Source organism: Lemur catta, chromosome X (genome assembly GCF_020740605.2).
Source record: "Lemur catta isolate mLemCat1 chromosome X, mLemCat1.pri, whole genome shotgun sequence".
NCBI lineage: Eukaryota > Metazoa > Chordata > Mammalia > Primates > Lemuridae > Lemur > Lemur catta.
Window position 1 is genome coordinate 42112727 of NC_059155.1, and position 12449 is coordinate 42125175.

Sequence of the window (12449 nt, forward strand, 5' to 3'; positions counted from 1 at the left end):
ATTTCAGTTACAAACTTCAGTGTATTTAAGTCCTGCTATGGGTGCTGGCATATTTGCTATTTTGTGTACTTACTACCAAATTAAATATTACATAGGTCTAATATGTACAGGATCTTCAGTATTCCTAATACTTGTTCATTCAACAAGGCCTGAACTCTGCTTGTGGGTCTAGGCACTGCCAGGGTGCTCATGAGGCAGATGTGAACAACATCTCAAAGATCTCAGTCCAGCTTGGAGTTCATTTTGTAGATGATAGGCAGTCATTGGACGGTTATTTTGAGTGGTGGCAGTAACGGGATCAGATGACCATTGAGGTACTTCAGTACAGAATAAAGAAGAAATGAGTTTGAGGGGGATATTTCTTCAAGTGGTAGAAAGAAGAGACAAGAGGCAGTTACAATAGTCCAGATGAGATACTTTGTGTGACTATACTACTAGGGAAGGTTTCATAGTGCTGGAGAGGACAAAAGGGATTAAAGCAATATTTAGCAGCTTAAAATGGTAGGTTTACATGATAGATTATGGAGGTAAGGGAGAACAGTTTAGATGGAGTCTCAGGTTTGGGCTCGGTAGGGTTTGTGAATAGTGGTACCATTAAATGAGATGAAAAAGAAAGAGAAGCTTGGTAGGTTAGGCAAGAGAGACCAGGTGATTAGACTAAGATATTTTGAGGTTGAAAACCTTATAATGGAATATCCAAGAAGAGAAACCAAGTAGGCATTTACTTGTGATTCTGAGGTTTGGCAGGAGAAAATTCGGGACTAAGATTTGAGATTCATCAGCATACAGGTGATAGGTAATAGAAGAAGTGTGAGGTAAGATCATGCAGAAAGCATTTGAAGAATAAGAGCCTTGGGCTAAGAAGAGAACTCTGGAAAAGATAAATGTCTAAGGGGCAGTAGCAGAAAAGGGAGCAATACATGGGTTCAAGGTTGGAAAAGTCAATGAGACAGGAGAGAACTGAGTGAAAGTGGTATTGCTTAAGTCAGTGGAGAAGAGTATAAAAAGTGAAATGGTCAAGGCCTGGCACAGTGGCTCACAGCTGTAATCCTAGCACTCTGGGAGGCTGAGACAGGAGGATTGCTTGAAGCCAGGAGTTCGAGACCAGCCTCAGCAAGAGCAAGACCGCGTCTCTATAAAAAATCAGCCAGACATAGTGGTGCAGACCTATAGTCCTGGGAGCCATGCACCATACTACTACTTGGGAGGCTGAGAAAGGAGAATCACATGAGCCCAGGAGTTTGAGGTTGCAGTGAGCTGTGATAACGCCACTGCTCTCTACCTTGGGCAACAGAGCAAGATCTGTCTCAAAAAAAAAAAAAAAAAGAAAGAAAGAAAGAAAGAAAAAGATGAAATGGTCAAGAGTGGCAAAGACTTCAGAGAGCCAGAATATGGACTGGTGATATCCTCTCAATTTGGTGATAATAGAGCTCATTGATGACCTCTGTCAGAACCGTTTTCATTGGGTGGTTAGGGAAGAGGCCAAATTATAAGAGGTTAAGAAATGGTGGAAATTGAGCAATTGGGGAGCAGTTATCTCCTAGGTAGATTGCCCCTCAGGCCCTGATAATTCTTCCTCAAATTCTGGTAATCAGACATCCAGAACTTATTCCTGAGGTCCACAGATACATATGGCATTTAAGTCATTGTCACCTTGAAGTCAAACATCTAAATATGCTTAACGAGGAAGTTTTGAGGTATGTAACATCATCTGTTTGGTTACCCAATCAAGGAGGGGAAGAGAAGATGTTGAAAATGAATCTCAAGTGTCTAACTAGGAAACCTGGGTGATGGGCAATATAATTAACCAAAAAGAGGGCAATAGAAAAAGGAGTAATCATTATAGGGAAAGGGATCATGTTACATTTTAAACATACTGAATTTGAGGTACTTATAAGACATCCATGAGGTATATGTAGTAGGAAGTCAGAAATATGGAAATAGAGGTCTGGAAGTTATTCTCCCAAGATGCTGAGAAGAAAAAATTAGGGATAGAGAGAAGCTCCTTACCTGTTCCTCACTTATCAGAGTATATAGATAAATAAGAAATGCCATCCTACCTCATAGTTTGAAGGATTAAAACTTCCTCTAAATGTGATAAAAGTTTCATTTTCCAATTTGTTTATTTTTTTCTGCCAGTGAGTATTAAGCTATATTACAAAGATGAAAGAAGAACAGCATGAATCCATCAATAAATTTGAAATGAATTTTATTGGTGAAGTGGAAAAGCAAAACAAATTGCTAATTAAAATACAGCACCTTCAACAAGATTGTGATGTACCATCCAAGGAATTCAGGGACCTCAAGTTGAACCAGAATATGGATCTACATATTGAGGCATAAATGGATTTAATTAGACTTTAAGTCATTTTAACAAATAGAAAGGGGTCTTCTCATGTGCTTGGAGCCATTTATATTTAACATAAGTTAAAGATAGGGTTGCAGAGTGACAACTGGCCAGACATAAAGGCTGCCAAGTAATGGACTAGCCTCCCTACTGACCTCCATAGATAGAGAAAAACAGATTTAACATTAGCAAGTAGGAATTCATGGAACCTCAGAACAAGTTTCCAAAATGCCTTCTAAAACTTCTTTCATCTGTGCTAGGAGTCAGAAACTTTTTATTGCAACAACTCCGTGTGCAGTGTGTTACTTTAACCCAAAAATGTGAGGCTGGCATCCAGTTCCTAACATGCATGCTGTAATGTAAAAAGCTACATTCAAAAGCACTTCATGAAGCTGGGCATGGTGGCATGCACCTATAATTCCAGCTCCTCTAGAGGCTGAGGTGGGAGGATCACTTGAGCCCAGGAGTTCAAGACAAGCCTGGGCAACATAGGGAGACTCAGGGAAAAAAAAAGAAGCACTTCATGTATTATGATAATGAACCGTAGATTTATCATTTTGACAGGTTCGAATTCTAATGGGTAGAATCTATTACATTACCTATACTGCCAAAATTTTATTACACAAATAACTAGAATAAAGTTTTAAATTAGAATTATATTTCTCAGTTTACTTTAAGACATTAAGAAGAATAAAGGGCCAGTACATACTTTACTTTTTTATGATATTTGTATCATGTATGATAAAATTTACATCATATTTGGATGAAAACTTTCCTAATGTTCAGGCCCTTCAATGCTTATTCTTCACGAGGAAATTCTTAAAGATTTCTCAGAAAGTGACATCCCCAACATAAAGACTGAATTTCAACAAGTTTTAAGTAATAGGAAAGAAATGACACAGTTTTTAGAAGAGTGATTGAATACTCATTGTGATATAGAAAAGCTTAAAAATGGCATCCAGAAAGAAAACGGTAGAATTTGTCAAGTGAATTACTTCTTTAGCAACAAAATAATTGTAAGTATTAATTGTTATTATACCACCTAATTCTTGTTATTTGCTTTAATTTTTTTACCTCCTTAAAGGGGGTTAGAGCAAATTAATTTTAAGTATTTTTAAAAATTTATTTGTATATGCTTTATAAAAATCGGTTGTGTAAAACATGTTCTTCCTCTAATGTATTATGGTTCCTTAAGATAACTAAATATATCAATTTATGCTGATAAAGGTAACAAAATATTGATGTGTAATATTCAGTTTCCACTTGTGGAATCTTGAATCCTCTTACTGTTCTCTGTTCCATCTCCTCACAGCTTTTGTAAGAATTGAGCGTTTTCCCCGAGTAGCCTTAGAGATGGTGAGACATGAGTCCAATTCAGGGCTTTGGGCAGCAGCTGTGGTAAAGCCATAGCCAAGCCTGGCCAGCTACGTTAGTAGGGCCCCATGTGCTAATCCTTGAACTTTGAGGTTCAAAAATGTAGTTTGTTTTTTATTAATAAACTTTATTTTTCAAGAGCACTTTTCAGTTCACAGCAAAATTGAGCAGAAAGTACGGAGAATTCTCAGTTACCTCATCTCCACAAGCACACATTCTCTCCATGGGTCGTCATCCCATCCCAGAGTGGAATACTTGGCACAATTGATGAACGAATTGATGAACTGAAATTGGGGAGAGAAAGGAAAAGAAGAGAAAGAAAAGAGACAGAGAGAGAGAGAAAGTCAGAAAGAAGAAAACAGTAAATAAGAAAAGACAGGAAGTGGGGGAGAAAGGAAAAGGAAGGAAGGAAGGAGATAGGAAACACAGAAAGACAGAAGGAAAAAAGAAATAAGGAAAGAAAAGACAGGCAGAAAAAAATGAGAAGAAGGAAGGAAGGAGAAAGAAAGAAAAAAAGAAAGAAAAAAAAGGAAATTAAGAGAGAAAAAGAAAGAATAATACGGAAAGATGGAAACAAAAACATGGAAAGGAGAGAGAGAAAGCAGAGAAAGACAGAAAGAAAGAAGGAAGGAAGAATGGAAAGACAGAAAGGAGAGGAGAGAATGAGAAAGAAGGAAGGAAAGTAGAAAGGGGGAAGACAAATGGAAAAAAGAGAGGATAACAGGAGGAAGGAAGAAAGGAAAGAAAAATGGAAAGAAATAAGGAAGGAGCGCAGGCAGGAAGGAAGGAAGACAGGAAGACTGAAAGTAGGAAACAAAAAAGAAATAAAGAAAAGGCAGAAAAAGGAAGAGAAAGAAAGAAGGGGGGGAGAGATGACAGGATGAGAAAAGCTTTCTGTCATGGAATCCTAAAACCCCTTCCTATCTTAGGATCCTGCAACCCAGGGTGCAAGTATGATACACTTCACATTCTTAGAATATGCTGGCTGGTGAAAGGAAGAAAGAAGTCAAGGACAAAGAGAACACATTCACGGGCCCTGGCCAGGGGCCAGGGTGGGGCGGCCCCCGAGGCTGTTGCCAGAGCCATCTCTGTGGCAGAAGGTCGCAACACGCCTACCGGGATTTTTCCATAACGTTCGCCCGCCCACGGCTAGGTAACCCCCATCATCCACGGATCCAAGTGTCAGCCTGGAAAGGACGCGCTCCCTGGTGGGGGAGGGAGCGTGGGGGCGGGAGTGGGTACACACTGGGTCGCAGGCCTCCTCCCGGCCCCTCTCGGACCACATCTCTCAGCCCCCGGGCACCCTCCCCACAACTAGTCCACCAGAGAGCCCCCGGGGGGCGGAGGGGGGGTCCACGGCAAGGAGAGAGGACAGGGCCGCGTCGGCCTGTGCTAGATGCCACGGGTGGAGGCAGGACCTGCTGAAGACACATGAACAGTGCGGAGAGTTTCAGAGCAGGGTCTAGGCGCAACCACTCACAATCATCTCACAGTTGGAATATCTGTCACGGTGGACCGAAGCGCATGAAGTGGGCGCTCCCGGAAACGGGGTGTGTGTGTGTGTGTGTGAGAGAGAGAGAGAGAGAGAGAGAGAGAGAGAGAGAGAGAGAGAGAGAGAGAGAGGTGGGAGAAGACGGTCAGTACATTCAGTCACTCCTGTACCCGGGCCAGTCGTTTCTCCCAAAGGACAGAAGTCCATAAAACACCCACATCTAGAGTGTTTACACAGAGCTAACTCTAGGTGGAATCAGTCAGGAGTCGAGTGCGGTGAATCCGTGAATCCTATGGTCCCAAACTGGGACTCCAGTCCTGGCCCCATAGAAATAGGGGATCATTTCTCAGAAAACACACGCACCCGTTCACGCAGAAACGGGTAATGTTTATACAATTTTATACCATGGTAGTGACTTCCTTCCCCACCCCCCGCCTCGCCGCCCCCCCCCCCCCCGTGTTCTTATGATCGGTCTCGCTACATAGTACATTTTTTTTTCTGAGCTTTATTTTATCTTATTTTATTTTATTGTAATTTCCTAAGAGATGATGGGGAGGGGTGGCGGGGGAGCAGGGCACAGTTCACTCACTGGAAGCCTCAAACTCCTGGGCTCAAGCGATCCTCCTTCCTCCGCCTCCCAAATGGCTGGGACTACAGGCATGTGCAACCATGCACAGCTAATTTTTTGTATTTTTGGTAGAGACGGGGGTCTTGCTTTTGCCGAGGCAGGTCTCAAACTCCTGACCTCAAGGGGTCGATCCTCCTCCCCGCCTTGGCCTAGGATTACAGGCGTCAGTCACCAAGCCCAGCCTGGATTGGTTTTTAATAGGTAAGGTCTACGAGACATCCCAGTCCAAACATCCATTCGGTGGGCCTCTACAGGATTCCGGGCGGAGATCCGATCCGGCGTTTACAACGTGGAGAATTAAGGCCTAGCTAGCAAAGAGCCCAGTGACTGAAGAGGGACGATGCTCATCAGTCGTACAGAGCCTGAAAAGACGCAACACGGGGAAACGTGTCCAGATTCCTCTCAGAAGAGGATGTCAGATGAGATGCCGAAACGAAAAGAATGGGTTCAAGCCAAAAAGAAAAATAAATAAATAAGTCAATAAATAACATTACGGGAGACAGCCAGAAGACAACACAAGAAAGAAGCTGATCTTCCAAGAGCTGCTTTGTCAAAAGAGCCTTTTTCTCCACAATGCACATCCACTCAGTCACCTCTCCACCCCCGTCCCCTGTCTGAGTTTACAAGAAATTCCCCATCTCATCTCTCCTTAAGGAGACACCAACATTTCTCTTGAAAAGAAATAAGTGCCACCTGCATGAGATCCTAGAATTCAAAGCGTTTCATGCGGAAGTCTCTGGGCCCACACAGACATATGTCCTGTCCCGTGAAAGCTACACGGTTCCTTCAGGAGCTTCCCTAGATTTCACTGACACCCGAGACGGTGACAGCAAGGAAAGGGGACAGTTTTTCCCCCAGCAGGGCTTCAGATCTGTGCATCCGTAGTGGATTGGAGTGCATCTTACGCTTTCGGTGGCCTCTCTCTCACACAGCCACTACCGTGACACACGTTCCTGTGAAAACTTCTCTCCCTCATGAACGCGTACCACATTCCAAGACATCAGGGGCCGCCCACCCACGCAAACTTCTCAACCATTCTGAATAGCCGGCTCTGTCTCATCACAGGTGCGGTCCCATGATGAATCTTATGGGTGGATCACACCCAAAAGTGTGTTTCCTCAGAAATGGCAAGGAAGCCTCCCAAGATAACCTGGATAGCAGCATATGTTCCTCCTCCGGCTCCCTGTCTTGTGTTTGTGTTTGTTGTCTGTAAACGCCAAGATGGGGCAGGGGTGGGGGACACCACGCCGCGTGGGCGAGCAGATCACCCTGCCTTCCACAGGAGGACACACACACACCGGGTCATAACTCTGTAGTCCGAGTGAGTGAGGCCCGGACAGTGCTAGTGGCTTTCCAAGTGGTCAAAAAGAATGCACAATAACTGGACTGTGGCCCGTCTGGACGCTGTAAAGGCCCACTTGAAAACTTATGCTCGCTCGCTAGGTGACCGATGTCCGCTTGACCTGTGTCTGTAATTCGAAATATGTACCTTGCAGAGATAAAAACAAAGCAACTAACTTGTAACTAAGTGTTTAAACTTTCCAGCTGCCCCTCGTAAAATTTATTGTGCTTGCTTAACGCCTGAAAGAATGTTCCTTAATTGGTGCTATCCGTTTCTGTAAACCTGCTCGCTTAAACACTGTCACCGAAACGGGGCCCGAGGCTGGTCCCAGACCCCACAGCTGTGGAGTAGGTGGTATAATGTTGTTTCAACCGCCGCCGTGCCTAAAGGCACGTAGCCTGAAGTCACGTAGCTGTAGCTTAGGATAGTACGAAACCTTCCTGTTTTTTCGGCTCAGGGCCATTCTCTGTACCTGCACCCTAACAGGGCAGGGGGGTGGTCGCTGGCCAGCTAATAAAGACTCATGACTTGGCTCAATTCGGTCTCTAGGTGGTCCTGTCTCGCACTCCGTACTGTAACAGACGCCATACCGGTTCAACCCAGCTCTGAAGAAAAGAAATGCCGAGCGTTCCACTAGCTGGAGGAAGGCACAACGCACCTCTGCCTTCCTCTGAGGGCACGTCTCAGTGAAGGGGTCTTTCCCCCTGCCCGTCACCCCAAGCCCCTCATCCCGGACCATACCACACCCGGCCTCGGCCTCCTCGTCCCGCCCCACCGGGCCCCATCATGGCCTCTGGAGCCCGGGCTCTCTCTCCCGGCACTGCTCCCCGCCCCCTCCCCGGGACCTGAGACCCAGGGCCTCTGACTCCCAGGCCTCCCAGCTGTCTTGACTTACGGACTCAGTGCCTGCTCTGCTGGAGGGACCTCTTGCTGCGGGGCTTCTCGGGCTGACCCTCCGGGACCCAGGTGGCTCTCGGTGGCTGCATCTCAGGCCGAGCCATCCTGGCCTCGGCCACCCGTCTAACGTGCCCCCCCCCACCCGCGTGGCCACCGGCGTCAGGCTTCGGTGCCGTACTGCCACCCTGCCTCCCTTCCGGGGCAATCCCACGCTGCCGCGGGCCCATTATGACCAGGAAGCTGCACCTGTGGGTCTGCCCCGTTTCCCCCCTCCACCCACCCACCCACACACACACGTCACCCCCCAGTCCCCCCACAGAGGTTAGGAAGAAGGCAAAACTTCCTGGTACAAGGGTTGAACTGAAGAGGCAAGTGAGTGGCCACCTGGCAGGGGCATCCCATCAGATGGCTGAAGAAGTCAGACGCCGCCGAGTGCAGAAATGTCACGGAACTTGGGGTGCCACTGCCCTGCTGAGACAGGGCCGGGGCAGGCTTTAAAAGGCTAAAATTCTCCCTGCCTTTGGTACGTTAATACAGAACCCATGGTCCTTTCTAATTTTTGATTCCCGGAGAGGCAGGAAGTATTCCCAATGGCCACGCCATGGCTTTTCTAAATTGCCCACAAGGCCTTCTCCGACCCAGCGGGACAGGGCTTTGCTTTGGTGTTACATCGTGGTAAAAGAGACATCTCACAGCAGTGACCGTGTCCATCGACTTCGTCGGCGCTCTCAGGCTCGTAGTCCCACTTTTCAGACAGGCCTGGATGGCTACTCCGTGTCACTCTTTGCCAAAGGCCAGCCACTCCCCTCCCCCGCCTCGCATCCCCCATTTGGCCACCACAACTCTTCATCCCCAGGGTCCCTCCGGTAAAGTGTGCTCCTGTCTGTACACCTACTCCGTTGGGGGGTGGGGGGGGGAGGTGGCCGGAGCAGGCCCACCACGTTGAGTGTGTGGAACAGGGCTGAGGATTTCCTAAAGGAAGAAAGAGGGTGGGGAGAGCAAGAGAGCACCTCCTCCTCGTGTAGCTCACAGATGATTGAGGACAAACAGGCCTGCACGGGAGGGAGGGAGGGAGGGTGCCGAGTCTGCACCACAGAAAATGGCCTTGTGGGTGGGGGTGGGGGGAGAAGAGGGCAGAAAGATTTCCTGTCTTTTTAAAACTTCCCCCAGGCTTTTGGGAACTTGCAGCCCGGCCTGCATCCCTGAGGCACGTTAACTCTTTGGTTAAAACTCCAGGTGGCCCCCAGGGTGGGCGGCCCACTGGCCCACGGAGTTCACAGGCTTTCTTCTCAGCAGACAGGACGGGATGATTAGAACAGTTAACTGCAGTAATTGCCTGAAGCTGAGAACCAACCCTCCCTCCTTTAAAACCTCTGTATTTCTGCCTAGGCCTATATTCAGGAAATTTGGGGGTTTGAGACTGAGAAGCTCTACCCTATTTATTTCCTCCTTTGCCAGCAAAGTAGACTCTCTCTTTCCTTACTCCTCATACCGCTTGTCCTCGTTATTCGGCCTCGTGGACAAGCGGCTGAGCTTTTCGGTAGCCGGTCCACACCCCAGGGTGGAGGGGTCCGATCCACCCCTGTCCAGACCTGGGCCCTTCCTGCCTCCCTCCCAAGAGGATCTGCTTGGCAGCCCAGCCCCCTTGGACTGGGCCACAAGGAGGACACAAAGTAAGGACCCAGCCTCCCACGGTAGTGGCGGTGGGAGTTCTCCAAGGGTTTGGGGCTTTTCCTGAGGCAGGAGACGGAGGGGACTCATTTCTTTAACGCCCAGCCCCCGAGTGACCGACCTACGCTCCCTCCCCTCCCCCATGCGCCGTGCCGCGGCCGCCAGGCAGGCCGGGAAGCGGCAGCCCGCGGGGCGGGGTCGCGGCTGCAAGCGGCTCCGCCCGACAGAAGCCGGAGGCGGCTACATGCGAGCGCGCATGCGCAGTCAGCGCGGTCAGTGGGAGAGGCGGAGGCGGAGAGGCGGAGGCGGAGAGGCGGAGGCGACGGTGGACGGGCTCCGCCGGGGGCCCGGCCACCTGTGCGGCCGGGCTAGGGGTTTCCTCTTGGGCCGGGAGCTCGTTCCCCGCCCCCAGCCCGCAGGCAATCCCGAGGGGGCAGAGGCACGACTTGCTGGGCACCTCCTTGGGCGAAGCGGTCGCGGTGGCTGGGTGACGTGGGGCCGAGACGAGTCTCGTTCTGGGAGCGGCACCTCCCCCGCGCGCCTCTCCCCTTGGGCCTTTCCTCCCGGGCTCCGGCCCCGGGGGAGGGGAGGAGTGGGGGCAGGGAGACGACCTCAGGGAGGGGCCGGACCAACTGAATGAAAGCTGTTCGTGAACTCGTGTATCTTTCCCAGGGAAACAGCATTTCTGGAGTGTATGAACTAAAATAAAATCTTAAGCCGCCCCCGGCCCGCCACCGCCAGCTGACCCGTCCCGTGGTTGGCCCAGGGAACCCTAGAAAAACCTTTACACCTGAGCTGCTGCCCTCAAGGACAGGGGAAGTCAAACACCCCTCCCTGAGGGAGTCAGTTTTTGTAACAGTGAGATACTGAATGCCCGACGGGCCTAAGGCCAGGCAAGACAAAGCTTAACGCATATCTAGCAGGCCAACCGTTTACTGAACTACGGAGCACTTGAGTTTTGGGTAAACTGTCCAGTGGCTTGTCTGTGATTAGCAGACATCCGTATCTTAACTGAAAACATGATGCAAAGCCTTTAGGCAGAGGTTCATTTATGTCATCAATTGCAAATCAAAGAATCTTTAAACCCAGCTGTAAACCTGTAAACACCGCGCCCCCCCCTCCCCAACTGCCAGATGTCCTGCCTTTTCAGGCCAGACCAATGTACCCCTTCCATGTATTGATTTGTGGTTTTACATGTAATTTCTGTTTCCCTAAAGTGTATGAAGCCAAACCGTAACCCGCCCCACTGCAATGGGTCCGCTTGCTCAAGGCTCCTTGGGTGTAGCTCTCTGGGCCATGATCCCGGACGCTGGGCTCGGAATAAAACTCTTTAAATTATTTTGCAGTGATTTGGGGTTCTTTTCCATTGACTAGTCAATCGTGTTCACATTATTTTAGCCGTGGGAGCTTTTTCTTTTATATTATGTCTGATGCTGATCGCTAGCCAGGCATTCATTCATAGTTTTGTTTGGTGGTGGTGCTCAAGCTTGTCTTTGTACATCCCAAATTGGCGTAAGCCACCGTGAATACGTTTTACACCTTCCAAGAGCTAGCGCTTATTGCCATATCATAACCAGGGCTCACAGCAATTTTTCTTTCTTTTTAAAGCTGCTTCCACTTTCCACCTAGGCATATGAGTATACCCTTAGGAACCAGGAAGTGGTTTTTGTTGCTGCTGTTGTTGTTGTTGTCGTCGTTTTCCCCCAGTCATTTATCTGCTCCTCAACCTTCATTATTTATCATACCCCCCCTTCCTCTCTGTAGAAAAGCTCAGGGAGATTGTTCATCTACCACGTGCTTTCTGTTGACAGTGTCTAAGACGATAAGGAGCACCATGCATTCTGTTCTAAGACAAAAATTGCATCTATCAGTATGATTATATTTTACTTCTTGTGTGGATTTAGTGGATTTCATAAAAGCTGATCTTGATTTCCACGGCAGAGAAAAGTGGGTTTCTGTTTTGTTTTTGCTTTTGTTTTTCTGGAGGGGTGGTGTCTTCACATAAGTGATCATCTTTATAAGTATGATATATCCTAGAAATTTCAGAAAGCTGCAAGGAATGACTTGTTGATAATGCTTACATTGAATGATGTATCAGAGTCTGTGAATCGAAGGGGTCAGCATCTGACCAGAAAGCACTGTAAGAGGAAGAGGGGTTTCAGTTCTTTTCCTTAATTTTATCTGTCTATAGCAGAAAATATTTCTGCTTCCCTGTGACATGGCATTTTCCTCACAAGCAGTTTTAATGGCTCCATGTGTCTCTAGACTGGCTGCAAAGCAGAGACTCCATGATCTCCACTACTTGACTCTGTCTGTCCAAGAATGGCCTCCACGGCTCTCCTCTTTGAGATATCTACTCTCAGAGGTGGTACAGTATGGGTGGGTAGGGGCATATGCTGGATTTTGAAAACTCAGAGTTGGAACCCCAGTGGTTTATTTCTTAGCAACATGAACTTTGTCAGATCACATCACCCTGCTGAAGTCCAGTCAGCTAAAGGGTAGAAAATGCAATGGATAGATTGACTCTTCTCTTCTCTTATCCTGTCTTCTTTTTCTCTTTCTTTCTTTCCTTCTTTCTTTCTGTTTCTCTTTCTCTTTCTTTCTTTCTTTCTTTTTCTCTTTTTCTCTTTTTTTTCTTTTTTTCTTTTGACACGCTCTCACTCTGTTTCCCAGACTACAGTGCAATAGCATCATCATA